Source organism: Nyctibius grandis, chromosome Z (genome assembly GCF_013368605.1).
Source record: "Nyctibius grandis isolate bNycGra1 chromosome Z, bNycGra1.pri, whole genome shotgun sequence".
Taxonomy (NCBI): Eukaryota; Metazoa; Chordata; class Aves; order Nyctibiiformes; family Nyctibiidae; genus Nyctibius; species Nyctibius grandis.
Genome location: NC_090695.1, coordinates 18,439,569 through 18,454,155, shown reverse-complemented (window position 1 = coordinate 18,454,155; position 14,587 = coordinate 18,439,569).

Sequence of the window (14,587 nt, the reverse complement as noted above, 5' to 3'; positions counted from 1 at the left end):
AGAAATTACACAGTCTAAATTACATATGTTGTGTTCCTATACTCCACTGGGAGTATACCAGTATACCTTTTACAAAGGGTGTAAAAGGATGAAGAATAGGATTTTCAGTTTGCGTTTTTAAGGTGACACGTGAGAAATGACCTGTTGAAAGATTGTAAGCATTGCACCTGTTCTCAAAATCTTATGAAATTAAGCTGAATTTCAAGTATAATTTGTTAAAAAAGTGAACAATGAGATAAAGATTTTTTTAAAGCATTAGCATTATGGGAAGCTTTTCCATACCCCACTATTGGACTCAAATCTTAGCAATTAGTTTTGATTATAAAGTAATTGGCCAAATTGCCTTCTCTTTGTTTTCAATAACATTGTTGGCCCAATAATGTGCATCAGAGCTGCCAAGGATAATAAGGTATGCTAAACACCTCGGTACTGAGCACACTTCACAGTAGTAATGGGGTTTCACGCAATGGATCCATCCCTTATATAGGCTACTCCTGAGGAGGAGTTGGATCTCACAATAATAACTCATTAGAGCTACATGTTTTATGAAATTTTGCCTTGGCAATCACACTGATAAATAGAGAGGAATAGATATAAGGCAGATCAACACAAAATGGAATTTTTAATTTTTCTTGCAAAAAGTGATCTCCACAAAATGCTTTGTTTCTTTTCACCCAAAATATTTTATTTTGTTTCAAGATACATATTTCTTCCTTGATCTTTTTCTTAGTGCTTAGGTCTATTTTAAATGGGCTTTTACCAAATAAAAAGGGGAAAAACAATTTTTGAAGCGTTTCATCTTTTACCCGATTACATTCTTGTGTACTCTTTCCCTCCTAGCCTTTTAAGTTTCCAAATACTTCCTTACGTAGCCTGCAAAATATTAATTTCCTTTTGAGAACATGGAAGCCTTAATCACTGCAGGCTGCGCAATAAAGACCTCGAGCTAAAAAAGCCTTCGTTCACCAGAAAAACCTACAGCTCTTGGGCAGTGCGCTGTAGATCACTCGCCTCGGCGAGGGTCCCGGCGTGCCAGGGCAGCACTGCCTCCCCAAAGTGCAGCCCAGAGAGCTGCGTTGTGTGGAGCCACCGGTGCCTCGGCTGACCTGCATTAGCACTGATGTGATGTGACCCAGTTAGAGGGCACGGCTGTGGCCAAGACAAGGGGGGCGAGGCACAGCAGTGCACAGTACAGAGCATTTGGGGACTGGCAAACAGGGATAAGCTGGTGGTAACGGTGAAATGTCCTGAAGGATGAAAGAAAAAAGATCATTACTATTAACCCTCTTAACTACATTCCTGTCTTTGTTTAGCCCGCATCCAGGGCTAAACAATAGAAGTTTTTCTCTCACCTAATGTCCCTTCCCCAGCCGAGGAAGGGAATTGGGAATAAGAGGGAGACTCATGGGTTGAAATTGAATAGATTTAATAAAATAAAGAAACCAATATAAATGCTAACACAAAACACATAAAGGAATACTTAGCTACAGAGTTGCAGCAGGTTGTCCAGGAATACAAATCATCAGCAATGAGAGAGGGGAGGGGAGGGGAGGGGAGGGGAGGGGAGGGGAGGGGAGGGGAGGGGAGGGGAGGGGAGAACGCCAGAGGAGAGGAGAACAAAACCAGGCCCCTCCTTCCCCCAGCAAGCTTTCCCTTTTATAGTGAACTTGATTTTTAATGATATAGAATACACCTGGGAGCCAGCCTGGGTCAGCTGTCCTGCATTTAACTGCTAATGGCCCTGATCACCATGGCTGGCCACAAACTGAAACAAAATCCCAATGAAACCAGGACAATTCCATTTTAATATATAATGTGACACGTCTATAGAGCAGAGATATATAGGTATCAGTACTAATACCTGTATATCTAGATGTATTCATCTGATGGTATGTAAGTCCTCGGGGAGTAAGACACTCAGTATGCAAGGGAATGGAGGTAGGCTATCCTAGAAATGCCAGTCCACTCCATGGCTTAATTCGCCTAAAATTTTGGGGTCCTGTTTTGTGATCTAGGGCTCTCTATAACAAAACGGTGACTTGTGAATACTCTTAATGACTCCACACAGCTCACTGGCCACATAGGGTTGGCCAGTGAACGGGTCTCGGGAGACTGTCGTTCATCCCTCTCGAAATGTGTGGCTCCAGCCCTGGTGAGGCCAGTCCCCAGCAGAGACCTGATGCTGCAGAGGACATGGTTACCTACTGGAGCTGCCAACCACGGGATGAGAGTGCTTACCATCCTTCAAGTTCAGGCCCATGTAGCACAGATCTTCCTGAATCTCTGAAAGGAAAATATATGAGCTAATGGCAGCAACACACACGCATGCTCCCAGTGTTGCAGTCCAAGCAGCGTTGTGTTTATGAAAGATATTTGTTTAAGAACTGCTGACTTTTTTTTTTTCCCCTAACAGTTTCAGCACTCAGTTTGGCAACCTACCCTCCCTTCAGTGTTGGCCTCAGGCTCGTCAGTCTTTCCCTACTTAACTGCAAAGCCTGGGGAGAAGTGGCAGCCACCCCTGTGCCGTGCTCGCCAGCAGCAGCACCTGCGCCGTGGGCAGCCCCACCGCCCTGGCTGCCAGTGCCAGCTCCTTCCCAGGCCCTTATATGGAGATCAGCCCACATCGACCTTGCACAACTCACTTTATCTCAAAACAAGGAGTAAGTGTTGCTGGCACAGAGCGGTGGCTGCTGGAGCCTGAGCCCAATGCACAGGCACACACGCACGAGCGCTTTGTGCCTCTGCACCCGTCAGTGCAGCTTTCTTCTGTGTATGAGGGCACTGGCCTCTCTTGTCTCCCCAGCACCTCCACACTCAGCTGTTTTGCTGTGCTCACCCCTCACTGCTTTTCCCCCTTCATCCTCAGCCCCATCCCCTCTTGCTGACAGTCTCACTCTGCTGAGCACCTGGCAGGAGTCCTATGAATTTCCCAGGTGTGTCACTCACGTTTGTTCCCTCTCCTGTTTCTAGCTCCTCTCTTCACTTCTGCCTCTTCTGCTTTTCACCTTTGGCAGGGTTTTTTTTTTCACCTCAAGCATCCTCAAACACCTTTCCTTTCCATCTGCCTTTTGACCTTATCTCCTAGCCAGGATCTTAAAACATAGATACATAAGTTTTGGTTTGTGTCTGCCATTTGTCTAATGACTTCCCTTTCTCACTCTGTCTTTCTGAGAAGATACTTTTTTTTTTTCTCTCTCCCCCTCTTTCAGCCAGGTGATCAAGTGCGTTCTTTAGGAAGGGCTAAGTTGCCTCTCTACTCTTGCTGCAAGCCAGCAGTGGGACTTTATCAGCAAAAGGCAAGGGGTGGCCTGTTCTAGCTGCAGAACATGCCATTAAATAACAAAGTAATATTTGCATAAAGAAGCTTTTTCTTCACAAATGCGCAAGCACACTTGGCTCTGGTTTCTTTCTTTCCTCGCTCTTGCATGCCTTGCTCCCACAAAGGAAGCCATCTTCAAGCCCACTTCTCATCTCATCACCAACCTTTCCTAATCACAAGGAAGATACTTTCCCTCCTTCTTGTTCCCATCCTCTTGTTTTCTTATCCTTGCACCCCCTCCTTAACCTTCCCCAGCGGAAATATCGCTGTAGTTGCTCCTCAGCTCAAATAGCTGAAAGCAGAGCTCACAAGGGTGTATTTCCATACCTCTGCCCAGACTGAGGTTATTCATTAATCCAGGTGGTTGTTGAAGGAGCTCTGGGAAGTTTTCTCTGTCATAACCGCTATGCAGAACAGTGTGGAACACAGCAGTACCAAAAGATGTTATTACGAACCCCTCCCCATCCCTCAGGCTGGACCCTCAAAGAGTTTGTCATTCTAGCAGTCCAGGGATCGGCCGATACCTGCAGGATTCACAGTGCTTGTGGGCCTTCCCAGGCATGACGTGAAGGACAAGGACTTTCAGAGCAGGCCCTCCATCCTTGGCGCAGATCAGGAAATCAAAATCCTTTCTAGACAGGATCCCATTTCATACTTCTCTTTCCTGAGCTTAGGAAACAGAGGTGCCTTCTGGAGACTAGGGGAGTTGGTAGCTTGCAATAACTTTGAGAAGAAGGACTCTTCTTCCATCCTGTGGGGAATGAGCATGGCCCATTTCACCATATTTCTGTAGTTCTAATCTGTCAGTCAATGGAAAAAAACAAAAACAAAACAAAATTTAACAGATTAAATTACTGCTAAACAGCAGTGGAAGCCTTGGCAGGAGGCAATGGGAAGCTGGGCAGGGAACTGTGGGGACAGTTTACCTGTCATAAGTGCTGTCCTCCATGCACTTCCACCTGCACTGCAAAAATCAAAATGTGAATCTTCAGTTTCTATCTGAAATCCTACCATTTATTTTTTCTGTTTATATTTGAGATCAGGGAAACAGGATCTGAAATGAAATTGTATTTCTCCACAACCCTATAGGGTGCTCCCGGGAAAATGCCCTAACCCACAGTCTGGAGCGAAGCCAGGAGCATCCCAATGTATGAGTCATTCAGGACAGGGGGTCTATACTAATAAACTAAACAGTGCCAGACACAGACCTGAGCAGCAGCTTGCAACTGTCCATAATTTTGAACCATTAGCAGAGCCCTGGCAGGGTTTTGGCCATTGAGAGCCCAGGCTGCAGCAGGCAAGGGGCAGGAGCAGCTCAGGCTTAGCCTGTGCCGGCCACTTTTCCAGGGAACAGCTTGAACGTGGCCACCCATCTTTGGAGGTGAGCAGGGTGAAGCAGTATGAGTGTATGCTGTGCCATGCTAGCTGCCCTTAGGGCTAGAGAAACCATTTTCTTCACTAGAATAGATGTAGCCTCTCAGTTTGTCTTAGGTGTGTTCTGGTATGCATAAAAAATTATGCACTTCAGGGGATTTAGGCACAGGGCCACTTAATTGCTGAAACCTAAAGAGCCATAGGCAAGGAGATAGGTGCCTAGATAGTCACACCAGCCAAGAGAGTGGTGCTATTGGGCATGCAAGATAGCACAGCTAGTGTTGCCTAAGGATGTTTTCACCAGAAACTGTAAGTACTCTTGGTATTTCAAGTGCCTCAGCAGGTTAGACGGGTTTTTTTAAAAATTATTTTCTTGCAGATAGGCACCTGAAACCCATGTATGCAGCATTGAAGGTCCTCAGCACTCTTTTGGGTCTGATTTGGGTGTCTTTGTTTAATGGATTGATCAGTTCACATTTAGATCTAGCTTGAAATTCTGCTTGCAGTGTGTTGCCCACCCAGTGCTGGCCTGATGTGCTGGCAGCTTGTCTCCCATGGTGTCATTACACTAGTGCCTGTTTTGTCCCTTGCAAGGTGTGAGGGAATCAGTAGAGCGGGTCTGCCTGCTGCTGAATGGGATTTCCCAAAATGTCCATGGCAAGTTTTGCAGCAGCAGTGAGCCTCTGGGCCTGATCTGTCCCCTCTCTGCGCTTGTTTGGCCACATCTGCAGAAGGACAGAGCTCACCGGGCATCCCCCTCTGCAGATTCATAAAGCAATTGCTGCTGTTATGGTTTATATCACTTTGTCCAGTTGCTGGCTGTGACCAGATTGGGCTCATCACTCTTCACAAGGGCAGGGCTAAATAAGTCCCAGAAATCCTGTGAACTTTTAGCACAACATGCCACTTTACCTTTATGCAGACTCTTTCACCACAGTTGACAGTTGACCTATCCAGTTTTCGCGATTCACAGAATCACAGAATCACAGAATCACAGAATGTTAGGGATTGGAAGGGACCTCGAAAGATCATCTAGTCCAATCCCCCTGCCGGGGCAGGATTGCCTAGACCATATCACACAGGAACGCGTCCAGGCGGGTTTTGAATGTCTCCAGAGATGGAGACTCCACAACCTCTCTGGGTAGCCTGTTCCAGTGTTCAGTCACCCTTACTGTAAAGAAGTTTTTCCTCATATTTATGTGGAACCTCCTGTGTTCCAGCTTGCACCCATTGCCCCTTGTCCTGTCAAGGGATGTCACTGAGAAGAGCCTGGCTCCATCCTCTTGACACTTGCCCTTTACATATTTATAAACATTAATGAGGTCACCCCTCAGTCTCCTCTTCTCTAAGCTAAAGAGACCCAGCTCCCTCAGCCTCTCCTCATAAGGGAGATGTTCCACTCCCTTAATCATCTTCGTGGCTCTGCGCTGGACTCTCTCTAGCAGTTCCCTGTCCTTCTTGAACTGAGGGGCCCAGAACTGGACACAATATTCCAGATGCGGCCTCACCAGGGCAGAGTAGAGGGGGAGGGGAACCTCTCTCGACCTGCTGACCACACCCCTTCTAATACACCCCAGGATGCCATTGGCCTTCTTGGCCACAAGGGCACACTGCTGGCTCATGGTCATCCTGTTGTCCACTAGGACCCCCAGGTCCCTTTCCCCTACGCTGCTCTCCAACAGCTCTGTCCCCAACTTGTACTGGTACATGGGGTTGTTCTTGCCCAGATGCAGGACTCTACACTTGCCCTTGTTATATTTCATTAAATTTCTCCCCGCCCAACTCTCCAGCCTGTCCAGGTCTCTCTGAATGGCTGCGCAGCCTTCTGGCGCGTCAGCCACTCCTCCCAGTTTTGTGTCATCAGCTAACTTGCTGACAGCGCACTCTATTCCCTCATCCAAGTCATTAATGAATATATTGAATAGAACTGGTCCCAGAACCGACCCTTGCGGGACTCTGCTAGACACAGACCTCCAACTGGACTCTGTCCCATTGACCACCACTCTCTGCCTTCTTTCCTTCAGCCAGTTCACCATCCACCTCACTACCCGATCATCCAGACCACACTTCCCCAGTTTAGTTGTGAGGATGCTGTGGGAGACCGTGTCAAATGCTTTACTGAAATCGAGATAGACCACATCCACAGCTTTACCATCATCTATCCACCGGGTAACATCCTCATAAAAGGCTATCAAGTTGGTTGAGCATGACTTCCCCTTGGTGAAGCCGTGCTGAGTGCCCCTAATGATCCCCCTATCCTTGATGTGCCTAGAGACAGCACCAAGGACAAGTTGTTCCATCACCTTTCCGGGGATGGAGGTGAGGCTGACTGGTCTATAGTTACCCGGGTCCTCCTTCTTGCCCTTTTTGAAGACTGGAGTGACATTCGCTTTCCTCCAGTCCTCAGGCACCTCTCCCGTTGCCCACGACTTAGCAAAGATGATGGAGAGTGGCCTAGCAATGACTTCCGCCAGCTCCCTCAGCACCCTCGGGTGCATCCCATCAGGGCCCATGGATTTATGGACGTGCAGATTGCTTAATTGGTCCCTGACCCAGCCCTCATCAACCAAGACAGATTCCTCCTCTATCCTGACTTCTTCTGAGGCCTCAGGGGTCCAGGGCTCCTCAGGACAGCCTCCAACAGTATAGACAGAGGCAAAGAAGGCATTCAGTAACTCCGCCTTCTTTTTATCCTCTGTCTCCAGGACCCCCACCTCATTCATCAGTGGGCCTACATTGCCTCTACTGTTGGCTTTACCTGCAATGTATTTGAAGAAGCCCTTTCTGTTGTCCTTGACCTCTCTTGCAAGGTTTAATTCCAAGGAGGCCTTAGCTTTCCTAGTTGCCTCCCTACATCCTCTGACAACAGACTTATATTCCTCCCAAGTGGCCAGCCCCTCCTTCCATGATCTGTACACCCTCTTCTTCCACTTGAGTTTGCCCAGCAGTTCCCTGTTCAACCATGCAGGTCTCCTGGTACCCTTCCTTGACTTCCTACCTGCTGGGATGCTCTGATCTTGAGCTCGGAAGAAGCAGTCCTTGAATGCTAACCAACTATCTTGGCCCCCCTTACCTTCTAGTACCCTGTCCCATGGGATTTCCCCTAGCAATTGCTTAAAAAGGCCAAAGTTGGCCCTACTGAAGTTCAGGGTTGTGATTCTGCTAGCTATTCTGTTCCTGCCACATGAGATCCTGAACTCTACCATCTCATGGTCACTACAACCAAGGCTGCCCTCAACCTTCACCGCTTCAACCAGACCCTCCTTGTTAGTGAGGATAAGATCCAGCAGTGCTTTTCTCCTAGTTGGCTCATCCACCATTTGCATCAGAAAGTTATCATCAACGCACTGGAGGAACCTCCTGGACTGAGGATGGCTGGCTGAGTAGGCCTCCCAGCAAATATCAGGGTAGTTGAAATCCCCCACAACAACCAGGCCCTGTAATTGCGAGACTGCTCTCAGCTGCCTGTAGAAGGCCTCATCACCCTCCTCATCCTGATCCGGTGGCCTGTAATAGACACCCACAACAGTATCACCCCTGCCAGCCTGCCCCTTAATTCGCACCCACAAACTCTCAACTCGCTCCTGATCCGCCCCTGGACAGAACTCAATACATTCTAGCTGCTCACTCACATAAAGAGCAACTCCACCACCTCTCCTTAGTGGCCTGTCTTTCCTGAACAAGACATAGCCATCCATGACCACATTCCAGTCATGCGAGGCATCCCACCAAGTCTCTGTAATTGCCACTAGATCATAGCCCCCCGACCGAACACGGATTTCTAACTCCTCTTGTTTATTCCCCATGCTGCTTGCATTGGTGTACAGGCATTTCAGGGAGCGAGCTGGGCACACCGATTTCACCCTAGGGGGATGGGAGGCCTCCTGGTCTACCTCAACACTAGAGCGTTGCCCCAGTGGTGCAAGTCCAGCTACTCCCCCATCCCCCTTCGAATCTAGTTTAAAGCTCTCCGAATGAGCCCTGCTAATTCCTGTCCCAGAACCCTTTTGCCCCTACGACATAAACCTTTCCCATGTATCACTGTCACGCCTGTTGTCTTATAAAACCAGCCATTATCAAAGAAGCCAAAGCCCTGCCTGTAGCACCAGTCTCGTAGCCAGGCGTTAATAGAGAGAATCCTACTATTCCATCCCACGTCATCACCTGAAAATGGAAGGAGGGAGGAGAAAACAACTTGTGCTCCAGACTCTTTCACCAACCGCCCTAGGGCCTTGTAGTCTTTCTTCATCCCCCTCAGACTACGGGATGCAGCTTCTTCCCCACCTGTCTGGAAGATCAGCAGGGGGTAGTAGTCTGTGGCCTTCACCAGGTTGGGGAGTTGCCTGGTGATATCCCTGATTCGGGCTCCAGGCAGGCTGCAGACCTCCCTGTGATGGGGGTCAGCTCTGCATATTGGGCCCTCAGATCCCTTTAGGAAGGAGTCTCCAACCACTAAAACTCTTCTCTTCTTCCTTGTGGAGGAGGTAGCTATACGCCCGTCAGGTTTTTCTGACTGTGGTGGGACCTCTGATATAGGTTGCCTCTCCACCACATCCCCATTGGACCGGCTGTATTCCATTAGGGCTTCATATCTATTGCTCAGAGGCACCTGTGGAGGCAAGGTAGGCAAGGAGGGCACTCGCCTTTTGCCACGGCCATAGACTTGCCTCCACTCACTCCTCTCCTCTAGGTTATCGTTTTCCACCTGAGAGGGGCAGAGTACATTCCTTGAGCCATTGTAAAATGTCTCATTGGTTTGAGCATTGACAACATCTACTCCTAATTTCATGGCATGTGCTTATTTTAAAGACACTATTATACGCCATGAAGGATTTTGTTCAGATAATTTTTTCCCCCAGTTTTCTTAGGGGAATTTGAAACCAATAGTCGTGTCTTGTTATGAAGGATGTTTAAAATTTCATTGAGTGAAACTCAGTGGAACCTCTTGTTATCTTAAACAGAAGTCAGGAGAAAAGGGGAGCCTCGAAATATAGACAGAAATTGGAGATGGAGAAAAGCTCACATTTCTTCCAGAAGTGTTGTTTCTGCCCCACTTATGCTAACAGAATTTTTTCCACTGTATGAAGGGGGATTGAGATCAGCTCCTACATGAGAGAGAATATATTTTTTATGTTTAGGTTTTCTAACAGCACTTTCCAAATAACAGCATGGCTATGATGTTAAAGTGTACTCTATCTCTGTGTTGAGCAACATTGGTGAAAACCAAACAGTAGACTTTTCTTCATTGGTAATGGCCTTGCAGGTAAGTGTGCAGAATAGACCTTCTTTATATATTTAGGTGCAGACAATTAGTCATGGGGAAGAGGAGGAGACACACTGGGTTACCCTGAGAAAGCTAAGAGAATTGAAATTTATATTTGTGAACAATACATAAGTTAAATATTTTAAAAATTTAAATATTTAACTAGTTCAGTTGTGAGCCTGTCACGGACAGCCTCTCATGCATACGTGAAACTGGTTTACGGAAAATGCCCTCCCTGATAAAATCTGACACCATGTCAGAGCATATCAGTGGTGTAAAGAAATACTCCTTTTTCAGGGAAGCAAATTATCAGGCTCCTACTCCAGACATGTGTCTATCCTACTCATGTCAGATAAGTGTCATAAGGTAAGAGTTGCCACTGTTTTTTTGCACAGCAACATAGTGGTCTTTCATTCCCAGATATCCAAATGTGAATGAGATTGCACTGTACAGCATGGGCCAAATTATTCTCTGAACATATCTCATATACTTCTGCTTTCCTCACCTCGAATCAAAAAAGTGTGTGCAGGGCTAAAGAAGAAGAGAATTTAGCTTTCTGAAATTTCCTATTTTTACCTTATGTCATCTGTGTATGCTACCACCTTTTCAAGTGTGAGCAGCTAAAAAAGGGCAATGGCTCTGGTTTGCCTCCATAAACATTGCTAATTCTCTTATGGGAGAGAGGAAACAGTGCAGTGTGTTAAATCAAAGCAACTTAAACTATGCATTTCACTATGGACATGTACAAGCATTCAGGAGCATGATGAATGATCTGTGGAGATGCGTTGGCCAAGTTCAGCCTTTCATTTGGATACTGGATAACATATCAGGTGCAATATAAATGTTGTCCCCTTGGAAAAAGGAGTGTTATAACAGTCAAGAGAAAAGATATTGTCTTTGTTTTATGGAGGAGGCAAGGAGAGATAAGTAATACTCTCTAAACAAATCACAACAATTATACAGCAGGTGAAAGACGATGAGCAGAGCTGGTTAAACGAGATCTTCTTTAGTGGTATAACATTATAGAAATAACAGTTATATATTATTTATTAAGAGAAGCAAAGTCCTACACCCCACAGATCTCTGGAGCATTGTTGGTAATAAGTACAATATTCTCTCCATAGTGATGTTCTGCTTTATTATTAATGGGCAATCTAATGAATTAACCATATCTATAAGTGCAGTCAGCACAAATGCCTTTAGAAAATTACTTCATTATTCACAGAATCAGAGAACCGTGATGCTGGAAGGAGCCTGGGAGATCATCTGCTCGCTCTGTCTGCCAGAGACATCTCAACATTTTCAAAGGGTGAAACTTCCCCAATGGCAAAAAAAAAAAAAAAAAAAAAAGAAGTCTTAAAAAGGCTGTGATACACCAGCTGTGGTTGATGGCAAGTGTTTTTATTTTCCTCTACCTTGATTAAACAGATAAAATAACTAAATCATTAGAAAAGGAGGGCAAATTTGCAAGAAGCACAAGTAGTAAAACCAAAAGCTTGTTATCATTGTCCTAAACTATGTCCAGGTCATACTGAGCTGTCAGCTCTTGTAGGTGCCTCAGTGAGTGAAGTTACTTGCGCACTGCAGGCTTAACTGGCATGTGGAGATCGACTGACAGCTAGGAAAATGCACAAAGTGCTCTTTGCAGCTACAGGGTCAGAGGAGAAAACATACTGAGGAGAGGTTCTTGGAGCAACCTACTGGCAGGCTTCACATGGGGCAAAATGTTTGCACCTACTGACTGGCACTTCCCTGGCCAGCTGGCTGGATTGCATGTGGGATGTGCCTGTACTAAAGGCACATTGTGCACATCCACAACTAGCAAACCACTTGAAAACAGTTTGGCTGTTCCCTGGTCCTTGCAAGATCGCTGATACACAGCAGCATCCGAGGTGAGGCTCCTGCAGAGCAGACTTTGCATTAACTTCCTGCACGAGTGTAGGAGATACCCTGCAGTGCGGGGAGGCTCAGGCTCCAGCCCACGAGGATTTCACCAGTTCCACATGACAACTGTGAAAAGCAGCCACTCTGCTGTCCCAAAGCTGTCTTTTGGAGGGGAGCCTCTACCATATCTGCTGCAGGGTGCTCACTTTTTATGCGGACACGCAGCCAGCTGCAGTTTACCTTGTGGCTAAGAGTGAGCAGCCTGCAGAAACCAGGTTCCCTGGGCTGGGATTGATTTCTCCAAGCGTTGGCTTGGGCAACTGCCTGCAAAAGAATAAGCAGAATTGAAAAGACATTATTGACTCAGCTGCAATGTTCTAAAGGTCTTCAGCAGAGGCAGGACGGCATTTAGCCATAAAGAGGTATCCAAAACCAGCTTGCTCTGGTATTTTATCTAGGTGTGTCTTTCTCTTTTCTTACCAGGGTAAGACTCAGGGAGCTGAATATCCACTTGTCCAGCGCTAGCAGCTCAGCATGGAAATGTGATGATTGCGCTTTGCATGTTATAAGCATACAACACATTAAGGCTGTAACATCAGCACTGTTGTCAGATGATGTATTTTTGGAGGAGACCCTGATTCTCCAGTGCTTCCACTAGTTGTTAAATCAGTGTAAAACGGGAGTCAGATTCTGACATTTAGATGTTCTACAAACTTAGTGTCCAAAGGAGAAAAGCAAGAGGATGGTTTTAGCTGGGTTTTAGGGCAGCTGGGTGCAGGCACAAGCCGCATTAGCACTACAAGGGGGAAAGGATGATACTGACAAGCTGACTTTCTTTGCACATGCTTCTGTCACCAGTGGAAGCTCCTCTTCCACCAGTGGAAGCAATCCCTGTGCAGGACTTGAGCAAGCATCCCTTCACGGGCTTGTGACAGTTGTGCTCTGGGTTGTGGCCACTCAGGTCTTGAAGACCTCAAGGCTCAGGGATCTCACAACCCCTCTGGGCAACCGACTCCAGAGCTTCATGATCCTCACAGGGATGGACTGAGACGTCTCCAAGCAACAGACCATGAGGTCTCCTAGAGATGGACTCTAACGTCCCTGAGCGATGGATTGTGACCCTGCATCCATCACAGCTTGTATCCAGGTGCCGAGTACCACCCAGCCGGCTGGTGCCCACACTCCAGCTGAGCAGCTCGCGAGGCTGGAGTGCTGAGCCCAAGCTCAGTGCGAGTGTCCACACGGGAGAGCTTTTCTTGCAGATCTTGGTCTTAGACCCTAGAGCCACCACAGGATTAGCCCCGGCCCTGCCAGGTTCAGGCAGCCGGGGCACCCAGAGGCACGCTCACGGCAGCAGAGGTGAGCTGGGAGGGGACACCTCACCCGGGGCAGCTGGGAGGGTTTCCTTCTTGGGGGACGTGGGCATTTCTTGCAGCCCTCCCCGGGCCAGCCCATGACTGGGCCCTCTCTTTCTTTTCTAGCGTGACACGGGGCTGCTGCAGCACCGGTGCGAGGGAGCGTCTCAACATCCCCAGCTCCCCCCAGCCCACCGCAGCCAGTGGAGAGCATGGCCACAGAGCTGGAGGACCGCTGTCCCATCTGCCTGGGCAGCTGGAAGGAGGCCAGCTTTGTGATGCTGTGCCTCCACAAGTTCTGCTACGCCTGCATCCTGCGGTGGGCTGAGAGCAAGCCCGAGTGCCCCCTCTGCAAGAGGAGGATCTCTTCCATCCTGCACTCGGTGTGGGCAGACGATGACTACAGGGAGCACGTCATCGCACCACCCACGGCACCATCAGTCATCGTCTGCCGGGGGTGAGCAGCTCCTGGGCACGCAGCCGCCCACTGCCTCCATGGGCCTGGAGCACCCCAGCGGCGGGCTGCAGAAGGGGTGCCCGAGGGTCCTGGGAGCGGCTTCCAGCCCCCAAACTGGCTGAGCCAGCTCTGGGGCAACCTGCTGCTCTTCCAGACCCTGCAGTCCTGTGTCCGTCGGGAGTTCGAGGAGCTCCTCATGGATGCAGGGCTGCGGGGTGGGATGCCGGGGGTGTCCCTAGAGCGTCGCACGGCCACGCTCGAGCAGCAGCGTGCACGTGTGGCTGTGCGGCGGCGCAGGGCAGAGGCCGGCCGTCTGCCTGGCGGGCAGGACGCCCGTGCTGCCGGGGGACGGGAGGGCAGCCCCACGGGTGCCCCTGGCCCCGCTGCCTCCCGACGAGGGTCTCCCAGCCCTGTCCCAGCCCCCTCGGGCAGCCCTGGGAGATCCAGCCCAGAGGAGCTCCCCGCCGCCTCCTCTGCTGCCGTAGGTGAGGGTCCCGGCAGCCACCCCTCTGCTCCTGATGCCATCCCTGCGGAGCGAGGAGAGCCCCAGGAGGAGCCAGGGAAGGCAGTGCCCGGGCCCTCCACTTCCACCCAGGGCAGGGCACACTCCCCTGGGGCGCCACGGCGACCCCCAAAGAGGAAGACCAGTGGCTCCGAGGCCTCTGAAGCCAGCAAGAGGCCAGCACTGCCTCGCTGAGCCTGGGCGGTGCCTCGAGGGATGGCCAGACCACGACCGGGCCACCAGCTGGGGTATGCACCTTTTTTGCCTGTTTGCCGGGAGGGGTGGGGTGCTAACCCTGAGGGGTCCTTCTACGGGTGCCAGGTGCTATTTTGTTGTTCTCCCCAAAGGCATGCGCTGCCCAGCTCCAGGCCTCCATCTCTGCAGCTGGTCCCGGGGCAGACGTTTCCAGCCAAGGGGTCTCCAGGGCCAGCCA